This window comes from Ostrinia furnacalis, unplaced genomic scaffold (genome assembly GCF_004193835.3).
Source record: "Ostrinia furnacalis isolate ACB-3 unplaced genomic scaffold, ASM419383v2 OfSCF3547, whole genome shotgun sequence".
NCBI lineage: Eukaryota > Metazoa > Arthropoda > Insecta > Lepidoptera > Crambidae > Ostrinia > Ostrinia furnacalis.
Window position 1 is genome coordinate 309,323 of NW_021133786.1, and position 18,754 is coordinate 328,076.

General features: G+C 38.3%; 2 protein-coding genes across 5 annotated transcripts in view; one reads left to right on the forward strand and one right to left on the reverse strand.

Moving 5' to 3' along the window:
- Eip74EF (Ecdysone-induced protein E74) overlaps nucleotides 1-18,754 on the forward strand; it is a 216,834-nt gene that overhangs the window by 49,291 nt on the left and 148,789 nt on the right. For all 4 annotated transcript variants that reach the window (XM_028311816.1, XM_028311815.1, XM_028311814.1 and 1 more), the window contains exon 3: nucleotides 16,132-16,192. The gene's annotated coding sequence lies outside the window, so the exon portion shown is untranslated. The remainder of the gene's footprint in view (nucleotides 1-16,131; nucleotides 16,193-18,754) is intronic.
- Nucleotides 1-18,754, reverse strand: part of Lsm11 (U6 snRNA-associated Sm-like protein LSm11) — a 41,172-nt gene that overhangs the window by 5,208 nt on the left and 17,210 nt on the right. The gene's annotated exons all lie outside the window — the stretch shown is intronic.

Below are 18,754 nucleotides of genomic sequence, written 5' to 3' on the forward strand. Positions count from 1 at the left end.
CTGGTTCCAAGACTGTTAGTTATTCTATGGGACTATACTCATCCGTCACTGGTTAGGTTTCATTGGCATTTGGCATCCTACAGAATTCGATTATACATTGAGTTCCTATGTATAACGTGCTTCGCGACTGTAATGCGTACAAAATTCGAAATCGTTTCAACTAAGAGCTGTTTTTCTATAAAAAGAAATAAAATCGTTCTTCGAATAAAGCCACTTGTAGAGCTAAATAAAGTAAACTGTAAAGTAAAGGCTTATAGACTGTAATTTACTACTGTGTGAGTTCATGAGCCGTTAAATATGAATTCACAAGCAAATAGTTTTTAAATCATTACAAGTAATACCATTTGATGCACCTTTAATCTAATCAAATCATCAGTGCCTTCAAAGTTCGAAGAACAGAATATCGTCAAGTAAAACGTCAAAGCAAACTACGTCCATTAGATGTTCATTATTGCAGTTTTTCCATTCTCCACGTCCTGAGTCCCGTTGTGGGCGTCCCGTTGTTCCTTGTCCTGCTGATTGCTGAATTGCCCTTTGCACTTCCTACAACTTGTTCCCACATTACAACGGTTGATGTTGGAACCCGTCACTTTTACTGGCAGCTTCCTGTTGAGGATGTTATGTGGATAGGTTTAATATTGACATGCAAGGCATATGAGTTCATATGACGACATCTTGTGCCCGTAAAGCATGTCATGATAAATGCTGAGCTCAGCCTATTGGCGCAGTGTGTTAGTAATTGTTTTTTATTCTTGTTGTGTTGTTTTTTTATATGTGCTTACCTACTGTGTCAATAGTCTTATTCTGTTTTATTCTATTCTTGTGTAGTTTCAATTGGTACTTCTTTGGCGATTGGTGGTTCTGCTTTCGAAATAAAAATATTTTTTAGTCAGTAAATTGTTGTAAGCCGGTGTATGAAGATCAGCGGTTATGTTACTCATATTTTGCAGTGCTACTTACACCCTAACATCAAATTCAGTTTTCACTCCTCTGTAATGGGAACTACATAATTGAGACTGTATAGTAATTTTGATACTTCTGCAAGTCATTATCGAATTAGCTATATTGAAATAACCGTGAAAACCAATCTATTACATGATATCTGGACCGCGCCCAGGGCCCTTCGCCTTGTGTCGCTATTCGTGTTTCGGAAGCGCGTATTTTAAGATCGTTGGCGTGTCGAGATAAAAACAAAACATGTATCACAAAATATGTAGATGAAATGTTCAACGCAGGTCCTGAAAATTTCCCCCTTATAAAAAGTTTGTTGTAAACCTTAAGACTCCATGATTCGTCATATACTTCAGGAAAAGTAATACGTTGTAATATTTTAATGACATTCAACCCTAGTCCTTTTTAAACCTTTAAAACCAGAGGTGCAATGCAACCAAATAATGTATCGTGAGTATCGAGTACATAACATGCATACTAGCATAGATACAGAATGAAGGCTTATTTATAGTAAAATTCCTCGTACAAAAATAACGATTTGTATATCTAGCCCTATGCCCTTCGACTGGCGCCAAACGTATCCGCCCCGTCATCCCGCACGTATTTCGGAAGCATATTTTCTGATCGTTGCTTTTACAAGAATGTGTTTTTTATACATACGAAAAAATGTACATCCCACCCAAAAAAACGGCAGTATTTTTTTGGATCATACATCAATTCATGGTACATTACATAAAGATAAACAATGTACATACTACAAACTTGACGGAAGGAAAATCTGCCCGTTTAACGAGCGAAGGTCCGTCAACCGCAGGGATCAGCAAGGTCAAAGGATCTGGTCGTGATCGCAATGCCAGATGGAGACTCAAATTAGGCAATGGCGATTATGATCGCCGAACTTGATCGTAATAGAGGCAACGACCTAGAGCCTAGAGAAGGAAATCCTGTGGCTGAAGAAAGAAGGCAACTGATATATGATTTTGATAGCGATATCGAAGTACATAGTAAAATCTAAGGTTCAACTTTGCCAAAATCTACAAATGGAATATTTTGCTCTCACATAAAGTTAAAGGTGAATGTATCAAATTGACTATACAGGCTTTTGAGGAGGATAATATGTTAAATTTACAAGGAAATAAGATCTTTTTAAATCACAATCCCTTGTTTCAACAAAACAAATAATATGAAAGATGATACTATGGAAGAATAGTAGGTACGAGTATACATAAAGAACAATACTTTGGAATGTGATAAACAAACAACCTAAAGAAGAAGTTGAGGTTATAGAAAAAAAAATATCTCTAAGCGTACCCCAACGGCTGTTATACCTAAGCTCGTTTATGAGACAAATAAAGACATTTCGATTGGATTTTAGCCTTAACACTCGGAGGTAAAACTGCATTAGAATATTGAAATTGCGCAACTGGCAACCGATCGCAGATGTGCAAGGTTTTCCCAGTGCACCAGTCACGTCTGCGGGCCCGTGCCAAGTGAAAGTCGCTGCAGCGGCCGCAGAGCCCTCGCTTTCCTCTAAGCAATGCCCAATTTGAATGGCTTTTGGTATAAATTGTTGGTTTCGAAGGAAAGGTTGGGGAGATAGACAAATTTTTGTGAGGAGGTGGACATTAACTTCTGGATATCTTACAAACTGGTAGAATGATATTGGTATACTAAATTCAGAATGTTTTGGGTGTTTTCTGGAAACTTAAAAATAATAGTTACGTAACAGAAATTGCTTTGTGTTGACGATACAAAATGTTTTCAACAAATTGACTGACTCATTTTAAGAAGCATGTAAAAATCAATTTCGGACGTGTTTAACTACTTGTTAGATGTTAGTTATTGCGCACAAATGAAGACATTCAAAACTATTGACCCGAAGGCCGAATTTTAATAAAACAAACCAGCGCTCAAGTTAAATCAATCAACATGACTAATTGTGTTTTATCGTTTTCTTAAGCAAATATCTTAAAAATGCGTGACCTCGTTACTGGTTCCTTGAATGATAATGCCGGTAAGGTTAGAAGTTATTTGGTCTACATAATGCGTAAGGTCAGTGACGCGGTGCCGGCATCAAAAATTGTGATAACGCTGACGTCTGTCACACTCTCCTATTGAGGTCAACGGTTATAGCTTGGCCTATATTCGGCGGCCTGATTCGAGGCAATGAGCCGGCCCAGATATTACCCGCCTTCAAGTTTCGCTAATTTATTCGGCAGCCTTGAATAAACAATTTTTGAAACTAAAGACCCGAAAGACTAACGCGGCATAATTTTGCATCTCTAATATGTAAGGGTCGAAGTGACAATGTCAAACGAATTTCGATACATATTCACAAAAAAGTACTTTTTAACTTCCAATTGTTTGTTCTGCAAACTTTATTAGCGCCAGTCATTACCTATCTTTTGGCAGAAACGTAAATGGTTCCAGTCGAAACGTTAACGGTCTAACTATTTGCATAAAAGCAAAATGCGACCTTGAGTGGCTCCCAAAACCCGAGTCCAAACACAAAAATAATGACCATTGACCGCTAGAGAAAGTAAACAGACTTACGCGACGTACGTGCGGCCTTGACGAGGCCGTCACAGCACGACACCAGCTAAAAATCCACTTTATATCAACGACAGGTGGGTTTCATTTCAATCTGCACCTGATTAACCGTTCGAAAAAAAGCGGGGTCCGACGACCTTGAAAAGTGTGCCTTACCCCTCTAACGCTAGAGTGCATTTTAGGACAGTCAGCGGCAGAAACGTGTCTAACGTAGTTAAGTCGAGCCGTACAGCAGTGAAAGTGAATGGTGACGCGAGCACGCGGAAGCGTACCGCGGCAGCTAAGGTGAAGGTATGATAATGTGATTTGTGTTTGCTCGCATGTCCGCCGCTACTGGTAATGCTGGATATTAAAATGCTCTATTTATAGCGTTGGACGGCGGTCGAGTTAGACGGGGTTCGGCAGCCGATGAAAGTTGTCTGCAGCGCGCTGCACCGCGTGCAATACGCGTAACGTGATGTGGCCAATCTGTTAATCTGCAAGAATGCATTTATCTTAGATGGAATTCGATGTTTTCGAACAATAACTCACTTTCAATTTTATTTTATACTCGTCACAGACAACTTTCGCTTTCCAAACATATTTTATTTTTCTTTACCAGTCTTTAATAGTACTGACAAGACAAAAGCCGTTTCTTTGGCATTAATCCCAATCCATTAGGAGATCTATTGTCGTCCACGTTAGTCAAAACCCAGATGCCATGGTATTCTTAAGCCTCAGGTTGGTTGTAACAACCACACCCTGAAAGTCACCTTCACAGTTAAGGTCACTCAAATTTGCGTTAACGAAGTTTAATGCAAACATTACGTATTGACTGTACCTGGGATATATCAACACAACACCTCCAAAAGCCCTTCCAAGGTCCAACACCACTCCGCATTCCTCCGCGCGTCTGTAGTTTGAAGTTGACGTAACAAAACAAGGTACTCGTAGTTGTGGAAGTTATCAATCACCTTTACAATTCAGGGAAACTCCATTATCCATTAGGAACTCTACAAGGTTAGTAAATGACAGATAACATTTGAATAATGCTTTTCGGATTTCTCCCACGCGGGATCTGTCAGCGACAGACAGCGCAATCTGTACTTTAGAACAAAACCGTTCTAAAACTACCGACTTACATTAAAACTTTGGAAACGTAGAGTGACCACGTAGGCAATCCCTACTCCCTACTCCCTACTAATACCTACTCGTATTATAAATGCGAAAGTAACTCTGTCTGTCTGTCTTGCTTTCACACCTAAACCACTGAACCGATTTTGATGAAATTTGGGATAGAGATAGTTTAAGTCCCGGGAAAGGACATAGGATAGTTCTTAACCCAGTGTCTGAAATAGGGACGCGCGCGATTAAGTTTTTCTGTGACAGACAAAATTTTACGCGCGTGAAGCCGCGGGCGGAAAGCTAGTGTAGAATAAAACAAACAAAAGAAATATGGTAAAATGTAAAGTTGCGAGGATGTCGGGAAGTCAAATACCTCTTCGGCGAAGCATCGAGGTCACGTGACATAACACTGGCACCGCTATTTCGGCGGCCGCGGCGTGGGCGCAGATGCTGCGACTTGCGCAAACGTCGCTCCAGATCCGCCACTCTCTGTTTCGGCGCCACGGTCACGGACACCTGATGTTTTGTTGCGCTTTTTGTTTTGATCTTGCGAATACTTTTTTTTTAATTCACGGCCAGTCGGCAAAGGCGATCGAGGAAAACTTTTTTTACATAAGCCGAGGCTATTTATCAACTGATGCGAGTGTTTTCAATTGGGTTTTATTCACTTTGAACTTTCTTGTTGCATTTTTTACTCTTTCAATTTGAATGCGAATTGTAGGTAGGAACTTCTAGTTTTATCACCGATTTTCGACCGATGTACCTTGTACAGCCACTCATAAATATTCAAGTGTCACTTTTTTTTCATCAGGTACGAAGTATGGTAAACAATACCAGTTTTTAGATTAATGTTCACTTTAGGTAATCAAGATCATTCATCAAGTGAGAATAAAATGTTAATCTATAACATGACAGCTGCACGAAAGCACAATCACGAAAAACAACATTAACCTGAACCTGAGTAATTGCTTAAGTTTTCATATTTTTATAACGTCTTTTAATGTTGTTCTTGTTAAACATGATTGTAAACCCTGAATGTATTTAAACGAAACTAAAATACCAGGCCATGTTAAATAAACAAGTGACTTGGAACAGACAATGTCTCTTAATTAAGCTGGTGTCTGGCACACAAACAAAGCCTCCCAAAAATCAATTCTCAGTCCAACAATCATCAGCCTTGATACAGCCAAGATTGCATTGTGCACCGAAACCAATAAGGAAGGAAACTTTGGAGCCGGAACTTTCAGCGATGCATAAAGTCGAAAAAAACGAGCCGGAATTGGATTCGGCCTCCGGCCAAGGGCAGGCCCTTTATCGGGCGATAAAAACTAAACAAATATTACGATAACCTGATAACTGGATCTAAACAAGGTCTCGGCCCTAAGTCACCAGGCAAAGGTCAGTGTGAACGCCATGAAGAAGTGACGTCAGAGAGATTTTTCCAGACAGAAGAGTTACATAATATGTCTTAGGCCCAGAACAGACGGTGAAACGCAACTGCAAGTTTCTTATGATTCTTATGAATGAAACTGAAACTGAAAGTTTCAAACTGGTCGCGTCATATGTGGTCTCTCAACAGACGCTATGGCAGAAACTTAGATGCAACTCAAAAGTAACTAGCAGTTGCAGTTTCGTTGCAGTTGCGTTTCACCGTCTGTTCTGGGCCTTAGGGACAGATCTGTTCACAAATAGTCTAATCGTAGTGGCGATGGAAAATTCCCGTAATAGACATGTTTGTGATAACCGTTTTACTACGATACTAATATGACTCTAAGCTCTGCGGTTATCTTTTCCTTTTCCATCGTCTCGTTTGACAACAAGGTCTCCGAGAACTGTAATGTCATCAACTAATTAAAATCTTCTTTATTTTTATGATTTTATGTGCTTTTGATTTTATATGCACTTGCCTGTACACTTTCTGAGTGAAACTGATGCGGTGTGACTAATTCATGATCGTAGAACTATAAAGATACTTAGGGGTGAATCCCATCCCTTGAGTATGCAGAAAATTCCGATCTGCGTAGTCTAAATTATGAAAAGTGTATATTGATTGAGCTGAATGAGATATGAAGAGGTGGTTTCTGAAGTGCTATAAATCCAATATACTGAACTGTCCTATCCGTGACATTGACAGCGGGGCGCCCACCGTCAATACCGGATCGCTGGTTCCGACTCTTGCCATGTTGGAAACTATATAGTTGAACGAAGGTAGCGTCCCCCTGTCAATGAGTTTGGTGCGACAGTTCAGTTTGGTTCATCTATAGCTGTTTGCAAGATGATCTCATACTAAAAACTTTAAAAACCGTAAAAATCTCCAAGCACGCCCAGACACAGTTCAATAATTGCCGCAAGTTCCGCGTGGCCTTGCAAACAACACGGCAGTATAATTGCAATGCATTAATTTCTCACGAATTTCGAGTATTATTAACCTCAAACTTTAAAAGCAATGGAGGAAGAACGTAAGAAGTGCTAAAACATATTAACCTCACATTTAATGAGTGGATGACTGCAAAACTTTGGAGTTTATTTTTATTTTGAGTGTCATGAAGTCATGGGTTTCGTGATGAGGTAAACATTTAAGTCTTCTATCATAATATTGACTCATAAATAAAGTTATTTACAAACGGGACTATTCCCACCTCTTGTTCCCGCCGCTACAACTCCTGTGTAGCCAGGATCTACAGTTTGACCGCCAATAAAAACTTAACTAGTTATTTGCATACATGAAGTATGTTCATCTATAAATTATAGAGCAAATGGAGCTCTTTTACATAATACATTACTAGTGTTAAGTAAGATCTTGTGTTGTCGGTTTAAGTATTTTATCAAATCTAATAGTAGATTTTTATGGGCACTCGATATCAGATTAGAATCATGAAAGTAATTCAACAAACATGTACTTATTGTTAAGTATTCAATAGTAATGATAAAAAGATAGCCCTTATCAGCGCTGATAGCCTTGGCAGCAGGTGCTGATCTAGTAACAACAACAAAATTATCAATCATTATCATTACCAAATGTAGAATTTTTGTAATGTATGATTTGCAAAAATAATATACTTATCTGACCCACATTCGTGTTATCTTTTCAAGTACTCAATTTTTTTATGAAATAACTCATTAATAGTGCACGCTGTATTACCACAAAANAAGTAACTCTGTATGTCTGTCTTGCTGAACCATTTTTATGAAATTTGGCATAGGGATAGTTTGAGTCCCGGAAGAGGACATAATATAGTTTTTATCCCGGTTTTTGAAACAGGGACGCGCTCGTTTAAGTTTTTCTCTGACAGACAAAATTCCACGCGGGCGAAGTCGCGAGCGGCCACTAGTTTAAATATATTTCATATAAATATTGTCTTCAGTACTGCATACTTCACAGGTCTCTCCTGGCTGAAGTGCTTAGTTAGTTTTCACTACAAGTTAAAGTGCTAAATTTTTGAAGACTTGGCACTTGACAAGTTTTCTTTTAAATTAAATCAATTATTATATTAGTACGGAACCATAACCCGCTATCGCTGTAACCTTTTTGTTCACGTCCCAGATGAGGCTGTTGTCAGGCAAAATGAAAACGTCTAGACATTTTCATAAAGTAAGATCTGTGTTACCTTACAAATGCATAATGTTGCAGTGTTCCTTATTTCCACTTTTTGTATTAGACCTGTCAATTTCATTAGTGGTCGGTTTTAAATAATTTTATCCATTGATTCCAGAAGCGATAGAGAAATAATTGACTGGGAAAAGTCCCAAGCCCGTTAATTAATTTAAGTACAAAGAGATTAGAGCACTGCTTGAACCATGTGGAGGTAATCTTTGGAAGTACAGATATGATGCAGTAATAAAAGGCTTGATTTGTGGCCAACAAACTAAGTAATATTAACTTGTTTAAAAGCAGAAAAAATAGGTTAAGCTTACTATTTAATAGCACGATGACTTTGACCATTTTTCAGTTCCTGTTTATATCATACGCGACAAGACATTAATGGGCCATAATTAGATGGGCCTTTAGTCACAGGCGCAAGTAATAAACTACTTTCTGTCGCAATCTTCATTGTATCTCTGTCAACTGTTCACAACTAATAATTATATTTTAGTTTCAGTTTTTGACAAAATATCTGAATTTTCATTTTTTGTAAGAATACGATACGAATACTACGAAGATACCATCAAGATTTTCGTGCATTAATGTTGGCGATGCAAACACTTCGGAGCGTCATAGCGTTTTTATTATCTTCTAAGAAAAACAAAGGAATAAAGAAGTAACCAAAACGCGACATAGTCGCCATGACAGCATAAATTACATTAAACTATACGATACGCTATCTTAATAATCCAAGATTTGTAAGACAATACCAATAGTACGTTATCTTATTTGATTTTTGCCGGTACATTTGCACAGCTTTAGGTTATCCAGAAGGCCTTTTTGTTTACTGTTTACTATCACCTGACTACAGTACAGTACAGTCAGCCAAAAAGTTCGCAATACGTCTTTGTTTCTTTGTTCTTGATCAGAATAAGGTTGTGTTGTCAACATTTTGGCCACTTTGGGTCATTTTTTGAATAAATGGATTGATTTTTTGAATGGAAAAGAGATGAATGAATGATGATGAAAGAAATGAAGGATGTATCATTTTTCTAGTTAAGAATATGTAATTCATAATTTATACACGTTATTCCGTAGTCCTCGATGATTTTTATGATAATTATAAACTTAGCAATTTTTGTCAACGTCATCAGAAGTTGGGGTACCACCTACCTCTACACACCTTAATCATGTAACGGCACGCGCAATAATTGGAAAATACAATTTGACAATAGTGACTGAGTTTCTTGCGCTGCTTCTTCTCAGCACTGGCCCATTTATTGTCCCGAAGCAGTGGTGGGATTAATATTGGGACGTGTAAAAGTGCTTTTTAAAAGCCTATTTGCAAAAATAAATGAATTTTATGAATTTTATATTATGAATTTTAAAAATAATATTGGAAAATTATATTTGAAGAAAACTTTCACTAGTATCAACTTTGGTTAAAAATTAGGTAAAGTTATGTTTGGTAAAATTTTCATTAACACCCTGTATATTTGAGCCATAAAAGCGTCGGCTTTGTCAAAATACAGCATTATCTGTCTGCTAACCTTATCTGAAATACTAAGACTCCGCAAATTACGAAGTCAAAGATTAACTCCCGAAGCTAAAGAAATATTACTATCTGATAAATCCTAACACAACATCATAAAGTAGCTGATAACCTGAAATGAAGGCAAATTTACAAAAACAATAGCAGGGATTAGCGCAGCACGCGTCAATGGCTAGACCGGTGGCCTCAGTATACCTACTTGATGATAAAGGGGTTATGTATGTTTTAAGTCATAAGAAAACTAAATTGTTTATCAGGTGCATTATAAAGTTTATACTTTATCAATTATTATTAATTGATTGAAAACTGAAGTGTCTTGACTTCTTGATTTTGGAGTCATATCTGAAATTCCAACTCAGGACTTTCGGAACATATTATGTGGGAAAGACAGAAAGAGATAGTTATAAATAACTTGAAAAAATCGAACTGCCTAAGGCGGGAATTGAACCCACATTTCAAATTATTCATTTTCAAATAAGTTTGAGATGCGACTCTTAACGCTAAAAATTAAATAACTATGTAGAAAGAGATAGATCTCTTATCTAGTTGATTCAAACCTGTTAAAGCAATTCTTTAATTCAAATTGCATGCATCACTAGGACTTGAACCCAGAGTCAGGACCAGAATTAGGCAACTTTCCCAATCACAGAAAGATGACCTCTCACTAGGTGGACCGACGATCTGGTAAAGGTCGCGAGAGGTTCCTGGATGCGGGCAGCGCAGGACCGTTATTTGTGGAAATCCTTGGGGGAGGCCTTTGTCCAGCAGTGGACGTCATTCGGATCAAACGAACGACTACCAATAAAGACATTTTTTTATTTTACGTAATTACAAACAGTCCGCTCTCATCTTACTCCTCAACCCTATTCTAGAATACTGATACAGGCACCGAGTTACATCCCACGAGCGCAGATAGCGATATCCCTCAAATATTAACTGATGCCCAGCGGATTAGTTTGTTTGCCTTTTTATTGCGAGTGCCGACTATTTGGTCAGGATTATTGTTGGCCAAACATGCGATTAACATTGATATAGAGGAATTATTCAGGCCAACAATAGAGCTGTTATGTTGCATACCTACTACATAAGGAGTTAGTGTTTATCTTGACTGTAAAGCAGCCGACAGATAAACTTGTAGGTTTTTATCGTAACCTATTTTTTGTTTTTTTTTATGTGATAGGAGGCAAACGAGCCATCACCTGATGGTAAGTGATTACCGTCGCCCATAGACACCCGCAGACCCAGGGGCGTTACAGGTGCGTTGCCGGCCTTTAAGGTAAAGATACGCTCTCCTCTTGAAAGCTTGCAGGTCGTATCCGTCCGGAAACACCGCAGACGACAGTCCATTCCACAGTTTGGTTGTACGGGGCAGAAAGGTGTGTATTTTATACACGCGTGTAAGTGTGCCTATTTAATGTCGGTATGAGAATGTTGTGAATACCTACGCTTATTTACCTGACTCAAAGTTAACTAAAGTTGGTAAAGTGTGAGGATCCTAGCTATCCTGGGAGTTACTGCCACTGACCTTCAATGAAATACGATGTACCGAAACAATTGAACGTAATTTTATTTACTTAAATTTCCCAAGGCTAACACGTTTGCCCGAGCCGGTCAGTGCGCAGTAACTGGCCGACTCTTTGATTCATACGTCACACAAGCATTCAAAATAGCTGACATACACCTTTCATACTACATGTGTCCCTACAAACTTAATATACTTACTGATGATGACGTGTGTATCAAACCCTCAACTCTATGTTGAAGTATCATAAGACAAATTATCTTTATTCCATGGTATAGGTTTTATCCCTGTTTCGTGTACCAAATAAAATAAATAAAAGCCTGCACGCAAAAATTACTTAAGCGTAAGAAAAGATTGAACCTGCTGAAAAAAGCTTTTCTTTTGGCGTAAATATACATTTAAAAAGGTTAATAAAACTGAAGATAAAAATTACTTCAGGAAATAACGCCCGAATTCACAAACATTACTTTGAGGACTCACAGTGCGCGTGGACGCACAGGTTGACACACGAACCAATCAGAGAGCTGTATTCAACGCTGTGCATTCGGTTTGCTGCTTCACTTAAAGCAAGCATCGTTTGTGAATACGGGCGTAAATCCTTTTTCATAATGATTTTGGTATACAATTCAGTGCTTTGACCCTGGATGCTCGATAAAGACTTTCAGACCGTAAATGCAGGCAAAGCTGCAGGTCTCAGCTAGTATTATATAATTTCAACAGCCTCTACATCCGAGCCCCATCCGAACAAACACGCGCGAATGTTACAAACGACTAACAACTCATAACCGTAACGCAGCGTTACATTCTGTAACATAATGTAACGTAATGTAACATAAACGTAATCCAAAAACGAGGGAAGCCTGTAATTCCGTAAAACACTAATTCTTAAACATAATATGTTCATATGACAATAACCATTAACCGATCCTATTAACATACGAAACATTGCGAGTTTGGGAGGGCGTAGGGCTGGCGTTTGCAAATTTTTATTATTGTAATTTTTAAGTGAATATTTTAGAAATTGATAACTGTTTACTACCAGAAACTTAAATATGCAACATTTCGTACTACTAGAAAAAAATAAACAGCACGCAATTTTGTTTCACTTACATAAAACAAAAAAGATTCACTTACATAAAACAAGCTGACTCTGTACTCCTTCATTTTCATTTAGAACAATCTCAAATGATATTGTGCTNATTACTATGAAAGAATAATCTAGAGATAATTCTTTGAGTAATAAATATTGAAGCTATATTGTTATAATTAGTGGCGCCAAATTGTCACAGAACACTAAGATATAAGGAAGTATAAAAGACTTGATAACCGCAACGTTAACATAGATAAGTTTAAAATAATCACTAATAGTATAACACCACAGAAACTGGCAAACTGAGTACAGACAAAAAGCAAGTTTTACTAATCGACATTAGAAAAGAAATTGCCATAGTTTGCGCACTTCGCGCAATCCACAGATCTGGCAGCGAAGCGCACGCAGGTGACGTCACGTGCGCATCGCGGCCTCGCCGCTGTCACGGCCGGCGCCCGCGCAGCTTCCTGCTGCACTTTGGCGACGATAACCGCTGCACCGATACCGATAGCGTTATCGCGGTCACATGCGGGCTGCTTAATGTGGGATCCGATTATAGATTACAATTATTATTGTGGATTTGTACTTTAATTCGCTAGTGAATGAGGAAAAGAAATTCTAGAGAATAGACAGCAAGATAGCCGTGTGGTGACGGCAGAGTAGAATACATTTGTCACCAACCCCTACTCTTCCCGCGGGTGTCGTAAGAGGCGACTTAGGGACTACACATCAAACAGAGAATGGGCAGCAGCGCTCTCTGAAAAACATCAATATTTTAAACTGCGATCTCCAACCCGCCTGCCAAGCGTGGAGATTATGGCAAAACCCTCCACTATAGTGGAGGAGGCTCATAGTCCAGCAGTGGACTGTAAAGGGCTGTTGATGAGACAGCAAGATCCTATGCTATGCTAGACCACTAATTTGTGCCAGTGAATGAGGAAAAATTTTAGAGAATAGAGAGCAAGATGCTATGCTAGACTTAGAGCATGGCTTTCTAATGTTTTATCATTTTACATTTGGAAAGAATACCAATAAATCCACCGCAAAAAGTTCTACTTTGGTTGTTGCAGTTTCTCTAAAAAATATCTATCAATTTGAAACTTGAATTCAACTTGAAAATAGATATGAAGAACTATTTTACTCTTTTAATGTAACGACGAGCTTATAATAAACTAAAGAAAGTGGGGCGAGAGGTCCTAACAGCTTCCAGTAACTTTACTTCTGATGGAAAATTCTGAGCGAAATAAAGATAGAAATTAATTTACAACGAAAACAAGCGAGTTAATTATAGGGTTGTTGCATAAAGACTACACGGTCAATTGCCAATACAAACAAGTGGCTGACGAACGGACACGTCAGCTGAGGCCAAGTATGAGATAAAATGATAATTGCACACGATTTCAAGAGCAGAGGTTAAGATTATTCTATAAATGAGGACTACAGTTATGTTGTGGACATTGTCATTGCTTTGGTGGCTTAAATTCACACGGTCTATAAAGAAAGAAGTTTAGTTTGAAATAATAAATGAAGATACTAGGATGATATCTGAACCTTAAATGAAAAAAACTGCCTGTACAAGACAATTAAGGTAATAAATGATCCATAAAAGTGCGAGATTATTCAAAGGAAAAACACTTGTGGAAATTTTATGGTAACAAAATAATAAAGGTTTGTCAATATTGCCTTTATGATGAAAATCTTGGTGTCAAACAACACTTTTCTAAATATACCAAAACATACAAGGATACAGCTGCCGGAAAAAATATAATTTTGAACTGAAGGACTGTAATTGATGACTATGAAAAACAAACTAAAATACGTTATGTTTTCTGTGCCAAAGGATCACACTGCTCAAGGGACAAGCGACATTTAACGTTGAAATAATAAGGTCTCAATTTAAAACCAACCAGTTTTGTAGCGCAAAATAAATATATTTAAACTCTCAGAGCAGTGTAGCGTCTGTCAAACAAGGATGTCGTCTAGATAAAACAATTCGAAAGCAATTTATCTTCTTAATAATGCAATTAGTTCAGTCAATTACTCGCTAATGGAGCTTTTATAGAATTATGGGCGTCGGTGTTACAATTTTCTTCGTTTTCTCAGCGTATCCTTAAATTCACCTTAATTTAGCCATCGGAACCTGAGTCAAATTAGACGAAAGATCTATTCGTCTATCAGTCAGAATATTTCAACCAGGTTCAAGTAGAACATGTACTATCTGTAACTTAAATGAACCCCTACCACTTTTGTTCAATAGCTCATAAGTAAATATTAGACCACTGTAAACATTCCTATAGAGTAAATTGACTTTGGATCCAACATTCGCAGACACTGTTCAGACATGTAGGCACTCGGCGCATCAGGCCGTGCTGCTATATGCTGCGCAGTAGACTTGCACATCGTTCTGCATCATTTAACTGTAAACATTCATTCATCTGCATAAACGAGTAGTAATGCGCAAACGTTTCCATGCGTAGGAAGACGCCACATAATAACAATTATGTACCAGTTATCATTAATATAAATTAGACGACATAATAGTTCCACAATTCCACATGCAGATCGACGCATGATATTATCAAATTACGACCTTTATATTTTATTCAAATTCAAAATTCAAATTCAAAATTCAAATTCAAAATTCAAATCCCAACTAATATTATAAATGCGAAAGTAACTCTGTCTGTCTGTCTGTCTGTCTGTCTGTCTGTCTGTCTGTCTGTTACGCTTTCCCGCTTAAACCTCGCAACCGATTTTGATGAAATTTGGCATAGAGATAGTTTGAGTCCCGGGAAAGAACATAGGATAGTTTTTATCCCGGTTTTTGAAACAGGGACGCGCGCGATAAAGTTTTTCTGTGACAGACAAAATTCCACGCGGGCGAAGCCGCGGGCGGAAAGCTAGTTCAAAATACGTTTATTGTGAACCACAGGTACATAGGTTGTCAAATTATAAATGGATATAGATCGGCTGCGTTCCGCCTTGAAGGCATACAATAGTTAGTGCTTAATTCTAGGGTTAAAGTTTATCTCGGTAAAATTGATAGAGCGCATGTAAACTACGTGTTTGACAGTGACGATGAATGAGTCGTAATACGATGTAATGGTGGCATAGATTGCATAATTGGGGGCACGTGACCCGATTGATTAGACGTCCGTCGCCTTCGGCGCTTAGACGACGACTGGCCGCTCGCGTGCGCGGCGCAGCCGTCGACAGGCGGAAGCGAGCGCGCGCGCACCCGCGCAAGGCTACGCTCATGACCTCGCATCGTCTTTGTCTAGCGCTATCTAGCGTCTGTTTACCCGCGAGGCCGAATGCATCATACCTTTGCCTGCCGAGTACTTGAAAACAAAATGATTATTGAAACTATACTCAACATCAAATAAACCGCACCTTCCGCGACGCGTACTTTAACGATTTTCTTCTGACACAATCATGGTGCCCCAACAATATTGGTGTTATTTGAAAGCTCAAAAAAATATCCTTAAAGAAAAACACATTTAATTTCTTAATAAATATTAACATATACCATAAATGTGACTTGATGAAAAAATAAATGAAGCTTAGACTAGCTTAGACTAGGCTTTTAAATGGTGCCAATATTGGTGGGAAGTGGGGATGCATACGTTTGAAAGTGCTTGTTGCGGGAGGTGCAATTTATTTGATGTTGAGTGTATAAAATCGGTACGGCTATTTCGAGGCCTTACTCGCAAACCGCGATAACTGATTTTGGGCGGTTATATGGAATGTTTTGACTCATCATTTTGTTTCTGTTTCAGATATGGCACGATATAAGTAATCGTGCTGGTTGTATGATAGCAAGAAAGCTGGTGACAAGCCGTAAGTATTTTTGAATTCTATTTTTTATGTAAATTCATATCTATTCGAAACACGTGATTCCCGTATAATTTTAGCACGGCCTTCAGCTGAAAAGGTTATATTTTCGACCTGACAAAGAATCGCACGCTTTACACGTATGAGGCGCCATCTACATCATACATAACATACAATCTTAACAAAGAAGGCCTAAAAGTAACTAGAGCTTCGCCCAGGGGAGGGGGAATTTAAGGCTGCAGCGCTGCGCCCGCGCCGTTTTTTGTACACTTCGAATGTAGGCGACCTTGTCATTGCCCACAATTCGGGGTGAACCGCTTGTATTGGCAAACGCGTGTACGGACAGCAGAATCGTTGGACTTGTTGAAAAAAACTAATTAATTATGATAGAAATCAGGCGAGTTGATGTTTAATTAATAAAGTTAAATGATGTGTGTACAGACAGCTAGCAAACGATTAACATTAAGTTGCCACAAACCGTTTATCAGATTTTAGCTGTTATATCAAAATTATACAAACTTTTAAGACTTTTTATGTATCTATGGCACTAATGCTAGTTCAAAGCAGGGACTACCTCTGTACCTACTTTGGTTTTCCAGTTACCTGGTGTTGATCAGTATTTAATTTTGTTGGTTTACGTGTCAGCTTTATTTTTGCCTCCACAGCCACCGACCTTGCCTTCGCGCTAGTGGAAAAACACCAAATAGTTACCGTTGTGTTGGGCACAGAAATGTTGTGTTTAATTAATCAAATATTTGACCAACTTATTCAAATGACACACGTCGAAAACACAACATTTGTGGCTTATCGTCAGATGAACTGACCTTCACCTGCTTTAGAGTTATTGTCAATGGATCTTTGTTAATTACTTCCTGCCAATTACCACATTGAATAACGACGCTTGTTTATCTTTTTATTTATTTTTTAACTTTGTTTTTCACTGTGAAATCATAACACAAAAAGTTAATAAGTCACATTATTAACTTTTTTGAACATATTCAACTAGACAGTCACAGTTATATTAGGTCATTAACCTTAGTTATCAAAATAAGCTTGTTTAAGCAGCTGCCTAAAACCTTCAAAACACATGTGCGATATTGGCAAGGAGTCTGTACACTGTAAGTAGTTCACAAAATATGCAACAGCTACCTTAAGTTCTTTGCGATAACGCCTGCAAATGGATACTCTACTTTGTTCTGGACTGTATACCAGTAGCTTCCTGCTCTCTCATCTGAAGGGCTCTAGTACGGCAGGCAATTTAGACTTCACTAGAACCGCGCAAGCTAGATAATGCGATCCTGCGCAACGCGGTGATATAACGTTCGTTTGAAAGCTCGCGGTATCGCAACTGCATCCACGCGGTATTGCAGCTACACGTATCAAAGATGTCAAGCTAGAAGCACTGAGTTGTAAAAGCAAAATGTAGTACGAGCACTAGTAATTAAATACGCAGAAAATTTATACTACGTTGTAGAGATCGCAGCTGAAACGCTACCATAACAACGCCGCGATTAGTAAATCGTTTTGCTTCTAAATATTTTAAGGAACGCAAACAAACCTTGTAAATAGTAACAGAGAAGGTCATCGAATTTATGCCGGTCATCACCATTGTTGTAATATTTAGACGCCATAACAATCACCAACCTTACGCCCCTGATAGAATAAACTGGATCCAAAAATACATAACGCTCAACAAAAAACGCAAACTCATACCTAAATACGTCTCAGACAAGGGTACTCAGAGGCGTACATTGTCGATCGACAGTCAAGGCGAACCACCGAAACTAATGACTGATAAATGTATTAAATTGACAAGGAAGTATCGTGCTTGGCGCGTCCTAGCGGCCCTTACCCACACGCGCGCGCGCACTCACACCAAACAAAACGGCCATGAGATAACTGACATCACAACAAGGTCCCGCGCCGGCACCGACAGCAAAACAAACTGTATTCATTTGTTTTTTGTTTTGTTTCATGCAATAACATTCAAAGGACAATGTTCGTTCTCCATACATTGTTCGCCTAAGAACCAACAATTTTGACATATTACTACCCGAAAGCGAAATAATACGATTATGTGTGTAAGAACAATGATTCCTGATGGACACTTGCCATAAAATTAATGATTAAGAATATTAAATCACAGCGATTTTATAATATGTCGTTTATGACAACATGGCGTCTAATGTATTAAGTGAATGTATGAACACCGATTCGCTAAAAATGTTTTGTATTGTCGTCACGCCGAGTCGCAGCCAAATAGTATAAAATAATAGAACAAGTTTTAGGAATACAACTCGGCATTCCACTTTTATAATATGCCCACATATTGCACGTAAATAAACAACATGAATCGTAGGTTGTTTCCACCCTTGTCATCTGACACATGAAATAAACTCCTATTGTATTATAGATATCGAAGCCGAATCGTATATAATAATAGAATAGGTTTTGGAGATCACTCCGGGTTCCACTTTTATAAAATACCTACATATTGCATAAAAATAACACGAATCATGAGTTTTCTTTTCACCATTTACATCTGACACGAGATAACAAACTCCTATC